The following is a 22,966-nucleotide window of genomic DNA, read 5'->3' as shown; positions in this document are numbered from 1 at the left end:
TTAAACTTTGGATTTTTTTTGTTCCATTGTTCATCACCATGAACTTCATTTGCCACATTGTTGCCCACTGACTCCATTTGTGGAGATCCTCCTAGAGTTCTTCCCATTCAGCTTTGGTTTTCACCATGCTGATAAATTTTATGTTATCTGTAGAGTCTTGGCCTTTAAGGCCATTCACGGCCTTGGACCTGTATACCTGAAGGACTGCCTCTCCCCATACTGCCCCGCTAGGCCCCTCCGCTCCTTGGAGGAGGACCTATTGGTGATCCCTGGCCCGAAAGTGATTAGGCTGGCCTCTACAAGGGCCAGGGCTTTTACGGCCCTGGCCCCTTCGTGGTGGAACAGGCTCCCGAGAGAGACCAGGGCCCTGCGGGACTTGCAGAGTTTCCGCAGGGCCTGCAAGACGGACCTGTTCTGCCAGGCGTTTGGGCAGCCTAGCTGAATCCATCACACCCAATTCATCTGGCCTCCCGTGGGTGCAGGGGCGAGAGATATCTGTTGCCATCAGTGGTTTTATGGTTCCTGGTTTTATTGTATATATGCTGAAATTGTTTTATTTGTTTATATTGTCATTATGCTTACAATTTTGTTTTTTTTCTGTTGTTCATCGCCCTGAGCCCTTAGGGCAGGGGTAGGGAACCTGCGGCTCTCCAGATGTTCAGGAACTACAATTCCCATCAGCCTCTGTCAGCATGGCCAATTGGCCATGCTGGTAGGGGCTGATGGGAATTGTAGTTCCTGAACATCTGGAGAGCCGCAGATTCCCTACCCCTGCCTTAGGGGGAGGGCGGGTTATAAATGTAATATAATAATTATAGTAGTAGTAGTAGTAGTAGTAGTAGTAGTAGTAGTAGTAGTAGTAGTAGTAGTAGTAGTAGTAGTAGTATGGGAATGTGGGAGGGACCTAGTCTGGGACTATGACCATTAACTTCTGAGAGTGCCAATGGTGGATCATATAAAATATGTTGAACAAGAAGGGGGCTAAAATACAGCCCTGAATCTCAGCATGTTTCAGGATGGATGGATGGATAGATGGATTTTTGCAAATAGTCTCATATGGCTCTCTGACTTGCATGAGGTCACTTTTAGGATACAGCATTAGATTGAGTGTAGCTGACAAAGATAACATCTGGCTAAGAAAGAAAAACTGGTTCCATCCATTCCCCTCCCCCAAAGAAAACTTTTCTAGGGTTGCCAACTCCAGGTTTGTAAATTTCTGGATATTTTGGGAGTGATTTTGGAAGTGGGAAGTTTTGGGAGGGCAGTTCAGTAGAGATGAGATGCCATATAGCTCACTGCCCAAATCGCCTTGCACTGCCTCCTAACAATCTAAATATGCCATCCATATCTCTTCAAAAACCTGTTCCATAAAACAGGAGCTACTATGGTAAAAATATTGGTTGCTTTGGATGCCAGGCAGGATAGGTAACCATAAATGAAGGAGCAGTTCACTATTGGAGACCTGAGGACAATAGTTGGTGCAGAGGGATATCTTATAAAATCTGCATATGAAAGATTACTTCTTTTTAAAAAGTTACATAACTTTTACATAACAAGCTTCAACCAGTGCAATCATATTTAAAATCACCCTGATCTAACGCAACAGATTGGAGGACCTCTGCACAAGATCACAATGCATATCATGTTCCCAGAGCTGAGGCACTTGAATAGTAAACATAATCTTTCTACATCTTGTAACTTTTGTAAGCAATTAAGTACTAAGTGAATTCATATGGAATGCTGGTGGTGAGTTTGTTCTCAGCCCTCCTTGCCTAATACGATAAATGTCAGATTGTTGAGTTGGACTAAAACTGAGAATGATATTCTGTAAAGGTTATTCCATTAGGAGCTTCCCACTAACCACATCCTCAGTTTTTCATAAATCAATAATCCATTTTCAATCCAAGATGAAATACAAGGATGTTCTCATTGCCCCCAAAGGGAAAATGTTGTGTCATTCAAAAACACTTTATCTCTGTAATTGTCAAATGCCTTCCAAGATTCCACCAAAACCGCATCTGAAGAGACAACCATCAGCTACGGTGATTACATTGGTGTATCTTTTATCTGTTGGAAGGATAATTAAAAATATCTGCCTAATTTTTAAAGGATGTGGTTTACTTACAGTTTACTTTCAGTTCTTTGGCAAGTCTTAATAGGTGTGACTAGTTCATAATGGCACTTCTTATTTATTTATTTATTTATTTATTTATTTATGTATTTATGTATGTATGTATTTATTTATTTATTTATTTATTTATTTATTTATTTCTGAGGCTTTTATACCGCCCCATCCCCGAAGGGCTCTGGGCGGTACACAACAAACAAAAGCAACAGTACAGAATAGTTAAAACATTAAAAGCAGCAGTAATTAATAATTATCAGGAAAATGAAATAAGAGTGGGTCCAACATCCTAATTTCAAGATTCCCTCCCCCCCCCCAAGAGGGAGGCATGGGTGCCTCGGTAGATGACCAGTGACCCAGTAATGCTATGGCACTTTCATGTATATTAGTAGACATAACATAATTTATCTCAAAATGAAAGTGTGGTATTGTATGCAATTGAACTTAATAGCATTTGTACAATTTTGCATGCTCATTTGCAGTTTAGAAAGCAGCACTCTCAACTACAATCACATAGGCTGATTCCGCATGGGCCAAAAACAGTGGTGTGAAAACAGTGTGAAAATGGTATAAATCCTTTTACACTGTTTTAAACCCTTTTACACCATTTTCACACCGTTTTCACACCGCTATTTTTGGCCCATGCGGAATCAGCCATACTCTGTCTGGTATTCTACCAACACAGTTTTGGCCTGGCATCTCTGATCTTTTGTCAGGGTTGGCTCTAGATAAACCTCATTTACAGTGCTCCCCTTAGACACTCTTCACAAACCCGACAATTCCAAACCAATTTCTGCCCCAGCAGTGGTCATGAGGACCAACTTACTTCTATCCCAGTAGGGTTTAAGCATATTTACATGGAAAAGTTTACACTTCCCTCCCACACTTACCACATAGTTCACATTTGAAACTTGCCTGATGATCTTGTAGGGTCCTTCCCAGGCGACTTCCAGCTTGTGCTTCCATTTTGGCTTCAGCACTTGGTCTCCAGGCTTGAAATGTCTGTCTCTTGCCTTGGCATTGTATCAAGTCTTTTGTTTTGCTTGTGCATGTTGCATGTTCTCTGTGGCAGCAGCTTGCAGATCTTTCAGATGCTCTTGCAGGTAAGTGATGACATCTTGGCTCTTGATTTTCTCTCGTCCGATCCACACTTCCTTCAGGATGTCCAGGGTCCTCTCATGTGCCATCCATAAAGGAATTCAACCGGACTAAGGCCAGAACTGTCCTGTGGAGCCCTTCGGTAGGTGGACAGCAGATGTTGTAGCTGCTGGTCCCAGTCGTTTGGATTGTTTACCACATATGTTTTTAACATCTGGTTCAGCGTGCCATTGAGTTACAAAGACAGGAGACCTGTTGGAAAAATATTTATAAACTTACCTTTTCAACATAAATAAGAGAAAATAATTTAAAGATGTTATATAGATGGTATCCAGCACCCTTATCAATTTCCAAAATTAACCAATCCTACTTCTCATTCTGCTGGAAATGTGAAGTAAAGGTGGGCTCCTTTTATCACTGGGCTCCTTTTATCACTCCTTTTATCACTGGTGGTCCTGTAAAAAAATAGAATATTTCTTGGGGAAAGTACACATGACAATGCAATTAATACTTAAATGTAAATGTAAATTACTTCAAACTTACTTCTTAGGATTCCTGCACTCCAAAGATAAGACACTTCTGTATGCCATTAAAGATTCTTGATTTGACTTGATAATACACTTCAAAATATAAAAGATTCATTTAACAGCAAGGTTTGGGGTTGCCAGGTATTGGAGAAGAAAAGAAGTTCCAACTATAGAAGATTGATTAATTAAAGCACAAGAGTTTAGAACTTTTTAATTGGCTAAGGATAGCTTAGAATGTTATGATGATACTGTTAGATTTCGTTTAGAGTCATGGATATGTCCAGTAGTGTGTGTGTGAATGCAGTTTTTAGAAACTTCTCCAGAGACATAAATGTAAAAGGTAAAACTTACATTTATTCAATCATCTTCAGTTCACAACTTTGTTCCAAGAAAAGGTAAATAGAAAGAACCCTATCTAAAGAGATTACTTTCCCTATGACAAGTGGGCACAACTAACGCGCCATCACGTGTGTGGAAGTGAGTGGATGCTGCAGTGGGAAAGGCCCCACTGAGCAGGCTGCCATTGACCATGCGCTCGGTTCAAAGGCTAGAGCAGAAGTGAAGCTAGCATGGGGAAGAAAGGAAGTTAGTGGGCGGTCTCCTGGCCCAGACAAGGAGGGGAAACAAGAGAGGCAACATCACAGTTAGAGTGAGATACACAGCACCCCCCAGTGTCCAGGCATGCAGAAGTCGCTTATTCCAACAGATACATGGAAACCTTTATTGGAATAACTTGTAAAATAGGCCTTACAGACTCAGTAAATAATGTCAGTTAAGGTACGAGTCCTATATTAATAGCAAGCAAGCCTTTATTGGCATATAGAGTCCTATATTAATAGAATTTTATGTAAAACCTCTCTATGGATTTAACTCAGAAAAATAATGTTTTGACTAAGGCTCCTTCCGCACATGCAGAATAATGCACTTTCAAACTGCTTTCAATGCTCTTTGAAGCTGTGCGGAATAGCAAAACACACTTGCAAACAGTTGTGAAAGTGGTTTGAAAACACATTATTCTGTGTGTGCGGAAGGGGCCTAAGTTTCTCTTTCTAGGGCTGGTTCTGCATTGGCCAAAAACAGTGGTGTGAAAATGGTGTGAAAACGGTATAAACCCTTTTACACTGCTTTAAACCCTTTTACACCATTTTCACACCGCTGTTTTTGGCCCATGCGGAACCAGCCTAGGAAAACTAGGTATAAGTAGCAATATAAGTTGATTAAGATTACTTTCACTTGTGGATGGATGTAATGTTATATATCTACTTCTGTTTAAGACATAACAAAGGTGAGGTCAACCTCCCACAAATGTACATTTTTTCTTTTGTTGGCTTATATAGCCCTTTTCTTCTTTTTATAATACTGTAATGTTTAATTTTATTTTAAAAAATCCTAAAGAGGTTTTATTTCTGTGCGGAAATCACCTATGAATCATCTGGAGCTGTTTTTAAAAGGGCAATAGCATGATTTAAACCACACCAAGTGGTAATACTTCAAAAATATTTTTAATAACTGACTGGTTTGCTCACTTTTTATTTAAACAATTAGCTATGCGGCCAATAACAAGTGAGTGTTGGGGGAAGGGGGAACCAGGAGTCCCATGGAGCTGAATGAGAATATGCATTCATAAAGTGTTGTTACTGCACTGAATATTGTACGCAGGTTCAAGGTACTCAGAAACAGATAAAATGGCTCCCTGGGTTGTTAATAGGAAGCTGAATGTTAGCCAAAGTGGCAAATGCTTAAGCATCCCTAGTGAGTATTTCTGCCATTTTGGATTTTCTCAGAAAAATTTCTAAGAAACTCTAGGTTTTACAATACAGTATTTGGAAAGCACTAAAATAAGGTGTTACATTTTAGCTGTAGTTATACTTTGGTCCTCTAACAAAGCAATTTTAAGCAAGTTTATTCTGAATCGTACTCTAGTCTACTTGATAAAGATGAACCCCTGGACAATGTTGTTAGGATTTCAGGCTAACACTGACTGTGCCACCAAATAAGCATTTAGAAGCACTATAACACCAGCATATTCATACTGTGCTGGCACTGGAAGAAATATGCTGGCATTCTCTTTTGATAGAGTCTGCTGTTCCCATTGGTGAAAGGATTTCCAATCATTACTACTCCGTAGACCAATGATTCCTTTGCCCCCCAGACCTGGGCAATTAAAGAAGATCATATATTCCAGGGTTGGATACAAACACAGCATTCTGTTAATTTGTTCTGGGATTTTGAAAGTTTTGTGAATTTTATATTATGTGTGTATGGGGCAGGGTGTGATTTATATTTCATTGAAGAGGATCGGTGCAAATGTTCTATATCTTAACATAAAGTTTCCAAAAAGCAGAATCTGGGGTGTACAACAGTTCCTCCAGGCGTGAGATGCAAATCATATAGACAGATGATTCACTAAATGACTTATCAGGAAATATTTACTGTGACAGATTATTAATTGGCAATTGATTTAGAGCTGCTCAAGAAAATTTAAATCAGATGCTGACTCAAATGACTGCAGTATTTCCCTGGTTGTCCTAGAAAATCTGTTTTTTCAGAGCTTTATTTACTGCATCAAATGGCAACAAAACAGAACACCCAATCCTACCCCCGAAAAAGAGTAATAATTAAAAACAATGCATCGCTTAAGTATTACACAAGCCGTCTAGTTCTGAAGAGAATATACATTTATCCATCTCTGTTTTTAAGAATAAGTTAAAGTTACACTGCTGGATCAAAGGTTTAAAAATAAGAAACAATGTGGCAACTGAAATAAAGAACATCCATTATGTTTCATGAGGTTCTGGAATAAAGAGTAATCCTTTAAAATAACAAACATCTGGCAATGACTGCATACATGACAGTATGCTGCATGGTAATTTTCTCACTTCAGTAACAGAAGTCAGATTGCTGGTTTTCTTTTTAATGCCACTGTTTTGCCTTCTGTAAATTAGATTTCCAATATTGTTAACCACATACCACATTTATCACTTTCTGTATCTCATAGTATATTATCATAATAGAGATGTGTATTTGGAAATTATTCAGAATCCATATGTCTAATTCTTAATAGATCTGTGGGTATTTGAACCTGGAGACTGTTGTGGGTTTGTCTGCTGATGCCTTCTCGGATGAGGAAAAGATGGCCCCAGACTGGGGATGCTGCAGGACAAGGTAGAGAGTGTATCAGGTGCAAAGGGGATGCTTCAAGCCAACGTCAGTGCATCACATCCTCAGTTCTGCATCCCAGAATGCAAAACCAGCATTAGGATGTGGTGCAGGTATTGTGGTACGATGATTCACTCCTGGCTTGGTGATATTCCTTGGCGTCGGAGAAGGCAGACCTTGAGACACTGGAAAAGTTAGGCCCAGGAAACCAGCACTTATAGTGAGCAGTTGGCAAAACCACTGCAAAGTCACTGATGAGTTGCATCTGCCCCTGGATGACTCAGCATGGTTTTCCTGTTAAATGTAGCCAAGAAAGGATGAACCAGAGTGGAAGCAACCAGTTTTATTATTAAAAAATAAAAGAGTTAAAAAAGGAAAAGATTAAAAAATGAAACAGAAGAAAGACTAACAAGAAGAAAAACAAAAATATGGGGGAGGCTGTTTCCAAGAGCTCAACTGCTCACACTGCTGATTCTGGATTTTTTCATAACTAGCAGGTCCAAAATCCAGACCCTTCCAGTTCAACTGACATTTAAGATCCCCAAGATCTGGGGAGGTGAGGGTTAAGAAAACCTGCTCTACAGCTGACAAAAACAGCCCCTATCAGCAATATGGAGTCTGGGAGCACTCAGAGGCGCCTTCCGCGCCGCTACGGTAGAATAATGCACTCGAATCCACTTTCTACAATTATTTGGTAAGTGGATTTTTTGCTATTCATAGTGCTGCAGGGAGAGAGGGTTAGCCTTCAAGTCAAGCCCTCGTGGATGTGAATTAATCAGGTTCAAGCCCAGTGGTATTCAAGTAAAGTGCTACACCCCCCCCCCCCAACTTGCCAGTTTGGTGTAGTGGTTAAAAGACTGTAATCTGTAGAACTGGATTTGATTTCCCACTCATCCCTATGACTTTTATCTAGTGAACTGGATTTGTTTCCCCACTGTTATACATGAAGCCTGCTGGGTAACCTTGGAATGGTCACAGTTCTTCAGAACTCTCTCAGCCCCCCTCCCCACTACCTCACAAGGTGTCTATTGCGGGGAGAGGAAGGGAAGGAATTTGTTAAGCCACTGTGAGACTCCTTAGTGGTGGGGTATAAATCCAAACTCTTCTTCTTCTGCATAATTCATCCAGGCAAATCGATGCTTTACTACCGTATCAATAACAGCAGCCAACCCGTGAAAAGATACTTCCGCTGGGGAGATACCGAATACATCAGAGATCCTGGTGGCTCAAATCTCTGCTGCATAAATCATTTCGCTCAAGACGGCAAAATACGCCGTCGCGAACGGAAAGAAAAGCCAGAGCTCGCCAAGAGCGAGAAAGTAGTCGCCACGCCGCGAAAAAACGCTTTAAACCGCTGGCGCATTGCGTATCTAGAAAGGGCAACGCTTAGTCCATACCTTTTTCCCCATGTTTATCGACGACTCGGTGCTAACAGCCCACGAGCGTACCGCGAAATGTATGCCGGCCTGCACGGGTTTAGTGCGTAGCGCGAACGCTTTAGACGCCAGCTTCCGCAGCGCCTGCGGCGAACAGTTTATTTCCCGCGGCTATGACGCAGCTCAGCCTGTTCATATGTGGAACGCTTTTTTGGATGCGCCTTTAATTTATGCACGCTTATCGTCGCCGCTTCTGGCCGTATAAACGGCTCAGTAAATGATTCCCAACAAAATCCATTCATTCTCAGTCTAATCGACCTTACGTAGTTGTTGTGAGGATAAAATGATGGCGAGAAGAATGCTGTAGTTTTAATCGGGTTCCAAATTTCCGCGGGTGAAGAAAAGTGGAGATATAAAACAATGCAAACAAATAATACAGCTATAGCAAATAGATGGGGGGCAGACAAAACGCCGAGCCAATGAGTGGGAAGGAGAGAAAGAGGCAGGGATAGCTAGGAGGAGGGAAGACAAAATGCTGTGGGAAAGGGGATACAGGGGGGGAAACATAGTGCCCAAGCATCTTATAGGCTGTTTCCGCTTCATGAATACTAAAATCTTCAATCCACTTTCAGCAATTTTTTGCAAGTGGATTATGCTATATCCATTACAGTAAAATCCAGCTTTCGTGGTAAAATGCATTAAAAGCGGGATTGCTGGAAAGTTGTATTATTCTGCATGTGTGGAATTCATAAATGTACTTCCCATATCGCTACAATAGGACTTATAGCTTAGCAGCCAGTACTATATCACCGCTTTCCAAAGCAGGAGCCGCCGTCAGGACAGGAGCAAGCCAGAATGGCAGATAGGTAGGTTAGTATTATTCTCTCAGCCTGATTTTGATAACAGACATCAACTGGACTGGGAGAAAATACTGAAATCCACAAAATTAGTGACTGTGGGAGATGGTGCACCATTCCGGCTACCATTCACACCGGTTCGCGAACGGTGAATATAAATAGCCCGCTTCCATGAAAACCGCCATTAGCAGATGGAAAACAAAAAAATTCAGTGACGTATGTTTCCTGTTGAAATGGATGGATGTGAATAAGAATAAAGATGGCAATCACGTGTCATAACAAACAAAAGAATGAAATAGACCAAATACAAATAGGAACAATATTTTGGTTGCTACGCGCCCTTGGTGGTTACTATTAGTTTGTGCCCTTTAGAAACAAAAATGGTATTCAGGAAAGTTTGCAGATTTTACGCCAAAAACCTATTATTAATCTTAATTTTACTGAGCATTAGAAACGTTCATCTTCGCCTGCAAGGTTTGTTTGTTCAGTTGAGGTGTGGTCTCATCAATCATATTTTAAAGCTTATTTGTTTGCTATTCAGTGAGACGCATTGGCAGAAAGGCCACAGCTGTGCAGTAGTTATACCTATTTTACCATTACTGTACAAATGCTGTTAATTAATTCTTGACTGCTCTGTTTTGTCATCATGGGATACTTCTTTTAAAAACTGTCAGGTTAGGCTGCACATGCTGCTTCTGTACCTATGTGGTTGGCAGCATTAACTGATCAGTGCCACCCTCTCATTTCAAATCTTTTTTTTTGTTTTCCCAGCTTAAAAAGTGGAAATGCAACAGAGCACCTTCTGGAAACATGGAAACTCCCCCCCAAAAAAGGGGAAGTAGACTCCTAGTAGTGAAGAGTTCATCCTTAAGTGAAGGCAAGCTTTTTCTTTTAAATTGGTATTTTTTCCCCTTAGGGTAGAATTTTTTGGGGGGAGCAGGGTTATGGTAAATTATTGCAATACAGGGCTGTCTGGAGGAAGCACCCCTGCTAGCATCCTAATAATAGCTAAAATAAATTATGTACATTGCTTTGAATGTATATGGAAGCATTCTTTTTATATTTTTAAAATGCCACTGAACTGCATCTTCAAGGCTGTCATGATGAAAAATATGTCAGGTTTCAGAAACAATTTCCTTCTGTTTGTCCATTTTAACATATTGCAAACTCCTAAACATGATGCTAATGTCACACTGTCATCGCTATCCCAAAATGAAGCAAAATTTTCATATGGTTTTCATTACAACCCTAATAATGTCCCTTCTTCTAAATACCATTCGTATGGTCCAAATCCAGAGAATGTTCTTTTCTGTTAAACGAAATCAGCATTTATTCAAGAAAGCTGTCTTTTTTTAAAAAAATGGCAAAGCCCCAAGGAAGATAATTTGAAAATTAAAATTTTCCCATATATTTTTGTAAACCCAGGGGACATTCTATGGGCTCCAAACAACCTAAGTCCCTATAAGGATTTTCTGGTCCCTACCACCTAGAAAGTGGAATTAATTGTACATGACAGATGCAATCATGAGTGCATGCCTTGGATCTGAGGCTCTTTATAGAGGGGTAAGAAAATGAGTGATTTCTCTCTCTGCGCAATTCTTCCTGAATGGAAAAATATATAGGGAACAATACTATGCAGACACTATTAATTCAGATCCCTAGGATCCTGGAGCCAAGGCAAATATGGCATTAATCACTTCCTATGGATTAGTTCTTATGGTTACACAAGCAATGCACCAGGTCTCTACAACATACAAACTTACCTTCTGCGGTTGATGTAGGGCAATTTTGTCCTATTCCTAATTATTATTGCAATCCCACATGTATGGTCATCCTATTTTTAGGAATCATAGACAGGTTCTGAAGGGAAAGGAAGGTGGGGAGATCTCACTTCCCATGTGCAATTGTGTCAGGTCCCTTCACCCTCCTAATTATTTGTGGCAGGTTCAGGTGACCTCCTAACTATGCTGGGCATGTTTTCCCTCCTTTTCTAGTCACTGAACTGTTTTGATGGTAGCATAGCAGGTGATTAAAACTTAACTGCTCAACTGTAGGAACTCCAGAAAGGAGAAGGGTGTCTATTTTTCCCTTATGGTAAATCTCAACGTACAAGAGAACTTAGGCAAGTTGGTCAAACAAAAGTAAAATTTATTAAACAAACTAGATGGGATTAGGAGATATTTCAAATGGATGGAAATCAGGTAAGAGAAACTATAGAAAAATATCATTTTTGGCACAGCAGAGTTCTTAATTAAGCTGTATAAGTTTCTTCAGTTACTTAGATGTTACAAGAGGTTTTTAACAATAGTTTTGTTTGTTGATTTTAGGTTCTCCAAATAGGTTTGAAGTAAGTTGTAATTTTTTTTAACTTGAATATATTTAGCAGAGGAGTAGCCAAGAAGAGACCAAGTGGATACAAGTTACTGGTTTTTATAAAAGAGTTTACTTTCTTAAGTAAACTAAGAGTTTACTTCATGATCCTCTGAAGATGCCAGCCACAGATGCAGGCGAAACGTCAGGAGAGAATGCTGCTAGAACACGGCCATACAGCCCGGAAACCACACAGCACCCAAGTTTACTTTCTATTAGGGAGGGCTTGCATGGAAGAAAAATAAAGAACAGCTTCCTATTCTAAAACTAACTTGGTTACATAGCTTAGCACCATGTGATTCCACAAGATGCCTACCTAGCAAGGCAAAAGGTTTTACCTCGTGTGGTACAAACAAAGAAACATACTTTACTTTATAACTTCTGTCTACATGACTAGTCTCACATAGGCAATGCTGGGGTTAGTTGACCAATAGCTTAATCAATGGACTGGCCATAAAACTCTGATCTCAGCAGCTAATTAGCATGCACACCGTTAACCCCTTCATGTCTGAATTGTGACAGACACTTGCAAATACCAACATGGTACCCTTTCACACAGTACACATACAACCTTGAAACTGTTATCTGCCCACTTCTCACAAATCTTCCTCCTGAGGTAACTTCAGCAGAACACTGATACTCCAGACTGGGAAACCCTATTTCTGTATTAACTGAATTAGGAATTCTTCTATACTCAGAAGATCATTATTCTTTTCCTTTTATTATTTATACGGTCACCTAGGTTCTATTCTACTATGTCTCACCTTCTGGGCTTTTCTTTATTCAATTAAATAAAACTCTCAGTTATCCTATTTTCTGTTTCAGCGCACACTGAACTCAGCATATTTCAAGACAGATCAACTCCCTGACTGAAATTCACTCAGAGTAGATGTTTAACACATGCAGTTAAGGAACTTCATGTTAACTTGCAGGAATCTAAAATCCTAAAGCCTACAAAAGTTCTCCTTTCAGATTGATACATCCTCCCTCTCTGAATCAGCTAGTTGCTCCACCAATCAAAGTGCAGATAAGCTTACTCAATCATGGTCCTTTCCTGTTCCTAGGAAATTTTTCTCCACTATGTTGTGATGGCACCTTGCTCCACGGACTGACTTGCACCTTTAAATCCCTACCTTCTTGTGCAGCCCATCATAATAAACTACATATGGTTCTCACCTTATATATACGGGCTGTTCTTCATCATCAGAATGAAAGTGCTATCACTGTTAATACTACAACTAATATCCTATGATTTGGAATTATTGTTGCTAGCTGAGTGGCATAAAGATGGCCACAGCCTGCTGTTCCTTTCTCTGTAGGGGGACAGAGTTGAAGCAGGAAATGGCTGGCCAGGCAAGAAAGCCGTGGCCTGCAGCACTCTGGTTTCCATCAGCAAATATACCAGGGTGACGGGCGCTGAGGTGGTGCTGAATCACACAAACTGGTCACTTGCTGCAGCTAGTCCAGCCTCAGCCAGAACCTGCCCTGAGCATCTTTTATAATTCTAGGTAGGTAACTACATCTCCCTAATGTAGTATAGTTTCTACCGCAAGGGTAAGGGAAATAACTACACAGTGTGTTTATATCCGGGGAAGGGGGGAAACCCTCTTTTTTCACTTGTCCCAATGCTAAGTCAGCTTGCAATTTTTCTGCAGCCCCCACATGAAGATGACGCTTTGTATTTTTTTCCCTAGTTCTTATATCTGTCCTAATATCCTTCAATTTGAGAGAACTCTATAAAGTTGCTTACCTCAACAGTCATGTAGTAAGTACTCTTGAGAAAAAACTTGAGTCATGGAATAATTGGATAATAATTACTATTACATGTCAATGCCCATTATGAGGAGATAACCTTTGTAAATGTTGTGAAGAATAAAGATGGCTGAGGAACTGAGTGCTTTCTTTCACCTGTTCAAAAAGTTCAGGAATATAAAAAGGAAGAAAAGTGCCTCCATAGCTGTACTGCTTTCAGGCAACACTGCTCTGCCTAATAAAAAGTTCAGGGGGGGGGGGATTTCCCTCAGTAGTGAAGGAGAATAGCTCCATGGTCCCAAGTACTGAAAAACAATGTAATCAATCCTTGACTGAGCTCAAAGGTTAGACATGTGCTCTTAGAATAAGTATATACTTGACATGATAAACCCTCTTTTCTGGGAAACAGTGAAGCTCAAACAAATGGTTTCAATTAGGCTAGAGAGTGATCAGGATTGCTTTGTATCTCCCCAGCCTTCTTTCTTGCAGGAGGTAATTCCATGAGGGCTGGGTTTTTTTGGGGGGGAGGAGTTGAGTTATGGGAAAAGATCGAATGAACATAAAGGCAATACTTTGACAGCAAAGCAGAAAAAAGCACTCTTCATCTAGCACCACTTGTCTTTCCAACAGCTTACTTAATCATTTAAATGATATGTCACAACATAAAACTACATTGTAAAAACTGCATAGGTCATGTCAAGGCATAGGTTAGTCTTCTTCTGGAGAGCACAGCTGGTATAAAACCACTAGATCCAAAGGAGACGTATTCTGCTTGAGCAAATCTAGTAGAAATTGATAACCCATTATGTAATTCTATTAATTGGAATCAATATTAATGCTATTTTCCTTCCCTCTTGAGGCAAACAGGCATTTGAAAAGTCAGGAAAGTTCAAACTTTGGAACAAGGAAATGTAATTAGCATAGCTAAGGACCAAATGCCCTTGCTAGCCCCATAATGAGATCCTTCTGCAGCTCCTGACTGACCTCTCCACATTTGTATTTGTAAAACTATTGTGGTACAATGATGGAACAGCAGTTAACCAGCCATATTAGTGTAAATAGAGTTTGAATTCACTTATTTGTGAATTGGAATCCTTCGTTCCATTAGAATTGGAATCCTCTGTTGTATAAAAGATAAGTCTATCAAAGGCTGCCAGCCATGAGAACTCAGTGGAATCTTCACATGCAGAGGCAGTTGCCAGAATACCGTACTTTTGAATGCCAGGTAAAAGCAACATGAGAAAGCTGACAACATTGGACCAGGTGGACCTTAGCTTTATCCAGCAAATACATTCTTTATGTTGTTTCATTCAAGAAAACAGACAGGTACTGCTCTTTGGCAAAAAATAATAATAATTAAATGACCATAACTATTACTTATCTGTTTGCTGTGCAGGCTCAATCCGGGGTGCCTTTTCAGCCCAAAAAGTACATAGTTATACTCAGCTCTTTCTGCCAATTCTGCCAATATATAGTTTTCCTTTAAACAATTTTTTTCATAGTTATATTTGTGGTTAGTTATGCTGAGCACATAAGAGAATCTTGTGCAACTCTGAAGAGCTGGATCTGTCAAACAAGTATGAGGGCAGGCTGTTCCATGCTTTTTCAGTGGGTGGCAGGATCCATTTCCAAGTGTAGCTAAGATTCTCCCATTATTATAGATCTGTAGCATAGCTACAAACATAGCTTGTTTAAAATTAAAAGAAAAAAACACAGAAAAATTATATATTGCCAGAATTAACAGGACCAGCTGAATAGAACTTTGTTCTTTTTGGGCTGAAAAGGCACCCAGGATTGGAGCCTGCAGAGCAAACATTCTGGGGCTACCTTCAACAAATGGTGGCAGGGGGAATCCTTTCAGCAGCACACAAAATGTCATGGACAAGTTGGGAATGAAACTGATCACAGAGCAAACTGGTCAAGTAGAAAACAACTTCTGATCTCCTCTGACGTCTTTGCTGTCTGGGAAACGCCCAGATTCAAATCTACTCCTGGACATCTGCCTAAGTGTCCAGAGTGAAGTATAGCCAGTCACCTCTTTCATGACATCCCATTACATGTGTCTTTGTGCTGTGTGGAACAGATCATAGATCATCCAGTGATCTTCCTTGGCCTCACTAATCTGCCTCCCCCTTTCAGCTGAGGCACCCTCAACTCCTCTACCCACAGGACCTTCAATTCCTTGTCTTCCTCCTTCAAGGACCACATGTTGACAGTGACTGTAGTAGGCTTTGGGCACACAAAGCTTCTGGGACAGACTTAGAGTGCATTCTAAACCCTCACTTTCTTGGGCTTTCTTTGGGCTGACTATCAGTCTGTGAAGGAGTATGAGGTGTTTTTGGTGTTCCCCATGTCAAAATTATGATTGCTATATATTTTTTAAAAGTCCAAGAAAGTGCAAGGTTGAAAAACTTTCTTCTTGGGTTGGGAATGTTAAAACATTAGAGATAGAAGAAATAATATAAAAGGTAATAATTCATTAATAGTTCATAGAAGTCAACATAATTTATTCTATCATTTAAAAGATTACATATGCATATATATATATATGCGCATATATAAAATGATTACATATGCATATATAAAGAAAAATGTATATAATATATGCATAAACACCCACACACATGCATATATATAGTATATGTAGATTCAGCTGTGATCACAGTAGGCCATTGTGTAGTCTGAGTCCAATTTTTTGGGAATATGATGTAAAAGTCATTGAACCATATGGGACAGTTCAGAAAGACAATTACGTGTAGATGCAACAGTGGTGGAAAATAATGCTTTTTCAGTCATCACAACTGCAGAATAAATGTTAACATGATGCATTCAATCAGTTTTACTCGGATTTTTGTGCCAGCAATGCTCTAACCATCCCCCCTTCAGTTTCATCACCATCAGTTCCCCAGTGAACCAGGAGGATTTGCTTGATTCTACTCACAGGGAGAAGACACTTACAGTGATTGTGTGAACATCTTGGACTGTCTCCCTGCTGCAAAGGGCCTCAACAGAACTGTCAGAAGTCAAGGGGGGAAAATTCCCAAGGGCCAACAGGAACCTATCAGGATCCATCAGTTGCCTGCAGTGGACCTTTTTGGTGAGATTATATAAATGACCAAGACACTTCAGTCACGTATATGATAATAGAATCCTAAAGTTGAGCAGAACCATGCCAATAACTCATTATTACAAGACCACATCAACTTCCTGCTGATCAAACTATCCAATCCAGAACACAATGTGCCATGAGCTAAAAGCAGGTGCTTGCAGATTTAACCCTCTTGTTAACTTAAGGCTATGAAAGTTGTGTTTCTCATAAGCCGAAACATCCCTCATCGTCCTTTTGGTCACAACTGTTGCCGTTTATTCCTAATCATCTCCATGAAAAACTACAGTGATTGGCTTAGCAGTGACTGTTGAGAAAATCTAAAATGTGGCAGAAAGAAGCATATATTTTCCGCTTCTCCAGAGACTAGGATTAATGGATTCAAGGTACAGGAAAAGAGATTCCACCTAAACATTAGCAAGAACTTATCAACAATAAGGGCTGTTTGTCAGTGCAATACACTGCTTTGGAGGGTTGTGGGCTCTCCTTCTTTGAAGGTTTTTAAACAGAGGTTGGATGGCTGTCTCTCAGGAGTGCTTTGATTGTGTATTCCTGCATGGCAGCGGGTTAGAATTATTGGCCCTTGTAGTCTCTTCCGACTCAATGATTCTATGTCTGGCCTTTACCTATTTTATTGGCAGCAGCATCATGAATCTCTTTACTATTGTTAATCAGGTCACAACTTACCTACTCAGGTGGACTTTTACAGAATCTGAAGGGCTCCAATACAAGAAATGCCTATATACTATTTCACAATTTATTTTGTTCTTAAACTAGCCTGGTTGTCTTAAAGCACTCACCTTGATTTATATCAAGCAGTTTACTTAATAGATAATAAGTCACAAGGAAGTATAAATGCTTCTTATTGCTGTCATATTTTGTCATGTTTTGATGCTATCATATTTTGTTTCTCATATAGATATACATATTCCAGGGACTCACATTTGTAGTGTCTCTTCCAACAGAAATACCTCAGCAGAGTGTCTTCTGTGGGGTCAAACAGAAGCTGGCAACAGAACATCACTGAGGAGTCTACATGCATTTCTTGTAGATCACATATCTAGTTGCATCTGTAAAGGCTTCTGCTTTCAAAAGAGTCATTTACAGTGTGGCTTATACTACGCCCAGAATAGGAGAAGGGGTTTTAGGAAAGGGATTCTCCACCAGCTGCTAAGATGGCTGTTGTAAGAAAATAGCCCAAACTGACTATCTTGAACGGGCCACAATAGGGCTAGCAGCAATGGTGGACTGAACCTTTGAAAAAAAAGTACGGCCTGCCCTGTAGCAAGACCTGGTACGGTGCACAAGCCAGAGAAGACCACAGAAAATGAAGAAGCAAAATACTCTGGGACTTTAGAATACAACAGACAGACACCCGGCAATACAACACCCCTATGACATAACAGTGATAGAGAGAAAAAAAACACATGTTTGATCATGTAGATGCTGCTGTGCCAGCTGACAGCAGGGTAGAGGACAAAGAGTCGGGAAAGATCACACAAAACAAGGACCTACAAATTGAAGTTGAACGATTGTGGCAGAAAAGAACAATGTAGTAATCCCAATTAGTAGTCGGGCTCTAGGAGGAATCCCAAGAAATCTTGAAAAAACATCTGAAAGTTTCCAAACTTGACAGAACATCAGTCCTCATGCTGCAGAAAGCAGTATCTCTAGGAACTGCACACATTCTTATAGCCTACCTCTAATATCCTAGGTCCTTGGGAAGGACTCGATATTCAGAGATGAATTCCAGACACTTGTGCTGTGTTGTTATGTGTATAATAATAATAATAATAATAATAATAATAATAATAATAATAATAATAATAATAATAATAATAATAATAAAAAAATGTGGCCAGTTTGTGAAAGTATGGAAAGGTGTGAGGAAGAGAACTCAGAGCAACCGATAGACCAGAGGTCATGAACACATGAAGCTGGATGGACTCAGATTCAGAACCTCGGTCCATCAAGGCCAGTATTGTCAGTCTCAGTCTGGTAGTATCCTTCTGTGGTCTTCTGCCCAGGTCTTTCACTTCACCTACTACCATGAGGTGCTGGTATTTGAACCTGGGACATTCTGCATTCCAAGCAGATACTCTACCACCAAGCCACGGCTCCCCCCCCCCAGTGCCAAACCTTCACAAGAGATGAGACCTGTGGCTTTCCATTAGGAATCACAATTCCCCATCAAGCTCCTACCAGCATGGCCAATTGGCCATGCTGACAGAGGCCACCTGTAGTTCTGAGCATCTGGAGAGCCGCAGGTTCCCTACCCCTGTTCTAGAGGTCAGATTGAATGGCTCCTAGATGTCCTAAGGGACGGTAGGTATTTCTGACTCCCCATCTCAAATTCTTCCCATCCCTCTTTGAATAAGAACTCCACATTTGCCATTCCTGAGATCTTATGAAGTTTCCAAAGACTCAACTTGACTATAAGGATAACGGCATCTCGTTGATGGGGCAGCAGCTGTTGTAAAAGACTGATTACTGCCGGGCGAGGGCTCTTTCGCGACAATGCATCTCTGACTTCTGCTGGTATGTCTTTCCTCGCTTCATAGCTTGTCAAAGTGAAATTGCCTTTATAGGCCTACATATGGTACATATGAGAACAAGGAGAGAGACCCGCCTTTGAAAAATGTGGCGCAGCTTTATTCCAGATTCTTTGTTATGGGGCGGGGAATGCCTTTGCTGTAAAATCTGCCAGATGGAATGCTGAACTGTGATATGCTGCAATGTAATCGCTATCCGGCTTTCTACCGCTATCTTCTATCATTCTGTCTGCTAAAACTGGGGATACCAGCAAATTATTTGTTTCACTAAATATTTTCTCTGTCTCGCATTAGAATCCGTATTCTTGTAAATTAAGTTGCAGGCTATTACTAAAAAATACGCTACAGGATTAGGTGCTAAGAGGGAAATGCAAAAGCTGAGAGCCTTCCAGCACTATCTCATTTTGACTTGCGCACTATGCTCACTTGTTGTACGCTTTCTGCACACTGGCTTGGTTGAAGGGAAGCCATGATCTTCCAAAAAACTTCAGCTGAGAAAATGCTGTTCTCTTTGAAGTTAGCCTTTTGTTGATTACAGTGGTTGCTTGCTACCCCATTTCAATCAGTGCAGCACTTTAGCACTCCACCTTGCAGGATGAGACAACATGCTATTTGTGATCTTCCCATTGTGCACAATTTCCATCAACACAGGTGTTTTCAGTAGGTTTCATTAGGAGCAATCGCACCTGTAATAATAAACTCTAGTTTCTCAGGTAGATAGCTGTGTTGGTCTGCCACTGAAGAGCAAGATCTTCTAGCAGCCAAAAGCCAACATTTTTCCCCAGTTGTGTTGCTGAGAGTCGCCTGCTTTGTCGGATACCTCAGAGGGGATCTCAAAAATTATACCCCTCAAATCTCTTCAAGGTGTTGCTGGATCCGAATCTTTCAATAAACCTGAGTTTCTGATCGCACGTGAGCCAGGCTGGTGATACACAGCCTTAGTTTACAAAGCGATGATGCATGGAACTGAGAGGACTACATAAAAAAGTCACTGCTGAAGAAGGGATCTACTCCGCTTTTCTCAACCACGAGGAGTGCCAAAGCGGCTTTCATAAACTCCTTTCCCTTCCTTCCTCCACAGCAGACACCTTGTGAGGTAGGTGTGTCTGAGAGAGTTCTGAGAGAACAGTGACTGGCCCAAGGTCACCTAGCAGGCTTCAGGAGGAAACAACCCCTGACTTAGATTAGAGTTCACTGCTGTCCCGCAGTGGGCCCGATGCATCCTGTTCCCTGCTGATCTCTACAGTCCTGTGACTCTGCTTGAGGAAACAGAGCATGGGGTTGGGGAATTCCCAGAGATGGGTGGTGGTGGTTTCGCATGGGAGTGTGCGGTGGCTGGGGGATGAGAGGGACCTGACCAGAGGATATTGCCATGCAGTCCAAGCACCATTGTAAACATTAATTTTCTCCAGGAGAACTCATCTCTGCAGCCTGAAGATCAGCTGTAACGGTGTAATTCATCGGCCCCACCTGAGGTGTTAAGCAATCCAAGAACCCCTGCATGGCTAAAGGTGCTGTCGGTCCACAGTATCATTAATATTCAACACTGCTCTTTGCACTTGTTGATCCGATAAATCACCACTGCCAGTTTAAAGAGGAAGCTTCTCCAACTCGAGGCCTGGTTCTCAGGCTGCCCTCCCGGTTCCTCCTCTTCTTTCTTTGACTCCAACCAGAGTTTGAACTTTTGTAAATTGACATTCTTCTCCTGGCTCTTTTGTGGGTTTGACATGGCACTTTCTAACTAGTGAGGGGGGTTTTGCTAATAGTGGCTAAGCCAGAGGGTGTAGTGGTTAAGAGCAGGTGTACTCTAATCTGGGGAACCCAGTTTGATTCTGTCTGCCACTCTGAGCCAGGAGGCTTATCTGGTGAACTAGGGATTACCTGTGCACTCCAACACAGCTGGGTGACTCACAGTCACAGTTCTTCGGAGCTCTCTCTCAGCCCCACCTACCTCACAGGGTACTTGGTGAGGGGAGAGGAAAGGAGATTGTAAGTCCCTTTGAGGGTTTTCCTTTACAGGAGCACAGGGGAATAAACCATAACGCCTCCTCCTCTTTCCTTGGAGCGATTATGTTTCATTCATTTAACTGAAGCTTTAGGCAAACGTCTATGCTTTCAGTAGAAGGTACTGAGACTAGACCAGAGCATCGTGACCAGAGTCTCTAGTCTGGTAATTTTCTTTACTTTTTTTTTTTTACAAGTGTTTCCATAATAGCAAACTTCTATATGTATTTATGGGTTATAGGAGAGCCAGTTCTTATACAGCAATGCATAAAAGAACCTTTTAAAGATTTTTTTTTTTGATAGCATTTTTGGGAAAACAATTTTGGGAGAATTACAAGTAGGTTCAATCTACTATCATGTTACTATATTGCTTCTGAAATGTGTTTAGACAATATTTATTTTTACTACTGTTACACATAGGATGACGGCCACTGTTCAGGTTTCCCCTTACAAAGTCATTCAACAACCAGGGGACGCATAACTGTGTGCAATTTGTTTATGCTAATTTGCTGTTGTGAGCCCTTTGAGGATGGACTGTGTGGAGCAGAATCTTTGTGTGAACTACATCACACAATAATAAGCCTGTGTAATGCTTTTGTTTATGTTGTTAAGTTTAACACAATATATAGAAGCTTTATTTCTAGTTTTGTAAAGTTTCTATTGAATATTAGGAGATATTGGTATAACAGTACCATTAGCCATATAGTGCCTTGCTTGGATTGCTAACTTTGAGCAACCTACCACACTTCTGTCATGGTTGACCCACCTGAACCATGCCTCAAACATTTAACACAGAATATGTGTGTTTCCTGATTTCTGAGGATTCCTTCATAAATAAGCAGGTTCAGCCTGCAGTAACAGAATGAACCTAAAAGCACTTCATCTTTGCTTTGAAAAAGAAATGGCTTTGGTAATAGGTGAATTCAATCTTGCAGAAGATTTTGTGTTGTTTCAATACTTTGATAAATCTGTATTTGGCAACTACACTTCATGTCCCAGATTATAAATCCTGTTGTGACTAATAATTTTTTTCCCACACACAATTTCACAAAGAATGATGGAACAGAACAGTGGTTCCCAACCTTTTTTCACCTCAGATGCCCCTTGGCAATCCATTTCCCAAAATTGTACCCCATATTAGCAAACGATTATAATTTTTCTTTTCACATGTCCTCAACATCAGGCATCGCACTCTAGGGTACACTACCCCAGGCTGGAACCACTGAATAGAATGCATTTCTCCAGACTCCTTTTAGACCACTAATTTGATCACTGGTACCATAACAATGGCAGTAATCATAACACTCCTAGCATTTTCATCTCTGGGTAGTTTAAAAATATTCAATGCTTAACTATTACTTATCTGCAGGAGAAAAAGCAATCAGTGCTCACATTTTAATGCAGTACTGAGAACTGGGAAATCACGTTCTTATTTTATTTGTGTTGGATCCTACATATCTGCTCCACTAGTGAAAGCAATTTCCTCCAACAGAAGAAACCTTTTCCAGGCGCAAGATGCTCTTCTGAGAGACTTGCCTTGGGGTAGGCATCCCTGCTGAATGAACAGACATGAGGCAGAGAGGAAAAAAATAATCAGATTGTCACAGAGATTAGTGCTAGACTGTTTAATCCAGCACTAAAATAAAGGGAAAGTGGGATATGACTATTTGATTTGAAATCTAAAAGATGAACAGGGACATCAGCCTAAGTTTTGATAAGTTTCAAACATTTGAATTATTAATAAAGTTGATCCTCCCCTGAAGTTTGTGTGAGATTTAAAGTCAAATTTAACATAATGTATAGAGACAACTCCAAAAAATATCTGATAGAAAATATATTTTATCATATTAGATGAATTCTGTTTATGTATGTGTATGTGCGATTCTGCTACCTTCTCCCTATGAGTAAGAAATTGTTGTAAGGTTATGTGTGGATTTTAAGATGAGGCAGTCCTATCAGTAGATCTGTGCATGATAAGTAATATGCATTATTTTACATAGCCAGCTATTTTAATTTCGGTTTAGTTTTGTAAGCACATGG

Source organism: Sphaerodactylus townsendi, linkage group LG01, assembly GCF_021028975.2.
Source record: "Sphaerodactylus townsendi isolate TG3544 linkage group LG01, MPM_Stown_v2.3, whole genome shotgun sequence".
Taxonomy (NCBI): domain Eukaryota; kingdom Metazoa; phylum Chordata; class Lepidosauria; order Squamata; family Sphaerodactylidae; genus Sphaerodactylus; species Sphaerodactylus townsendi.
Note: the sequence above shows the minus strand (reverse complement) of the source record.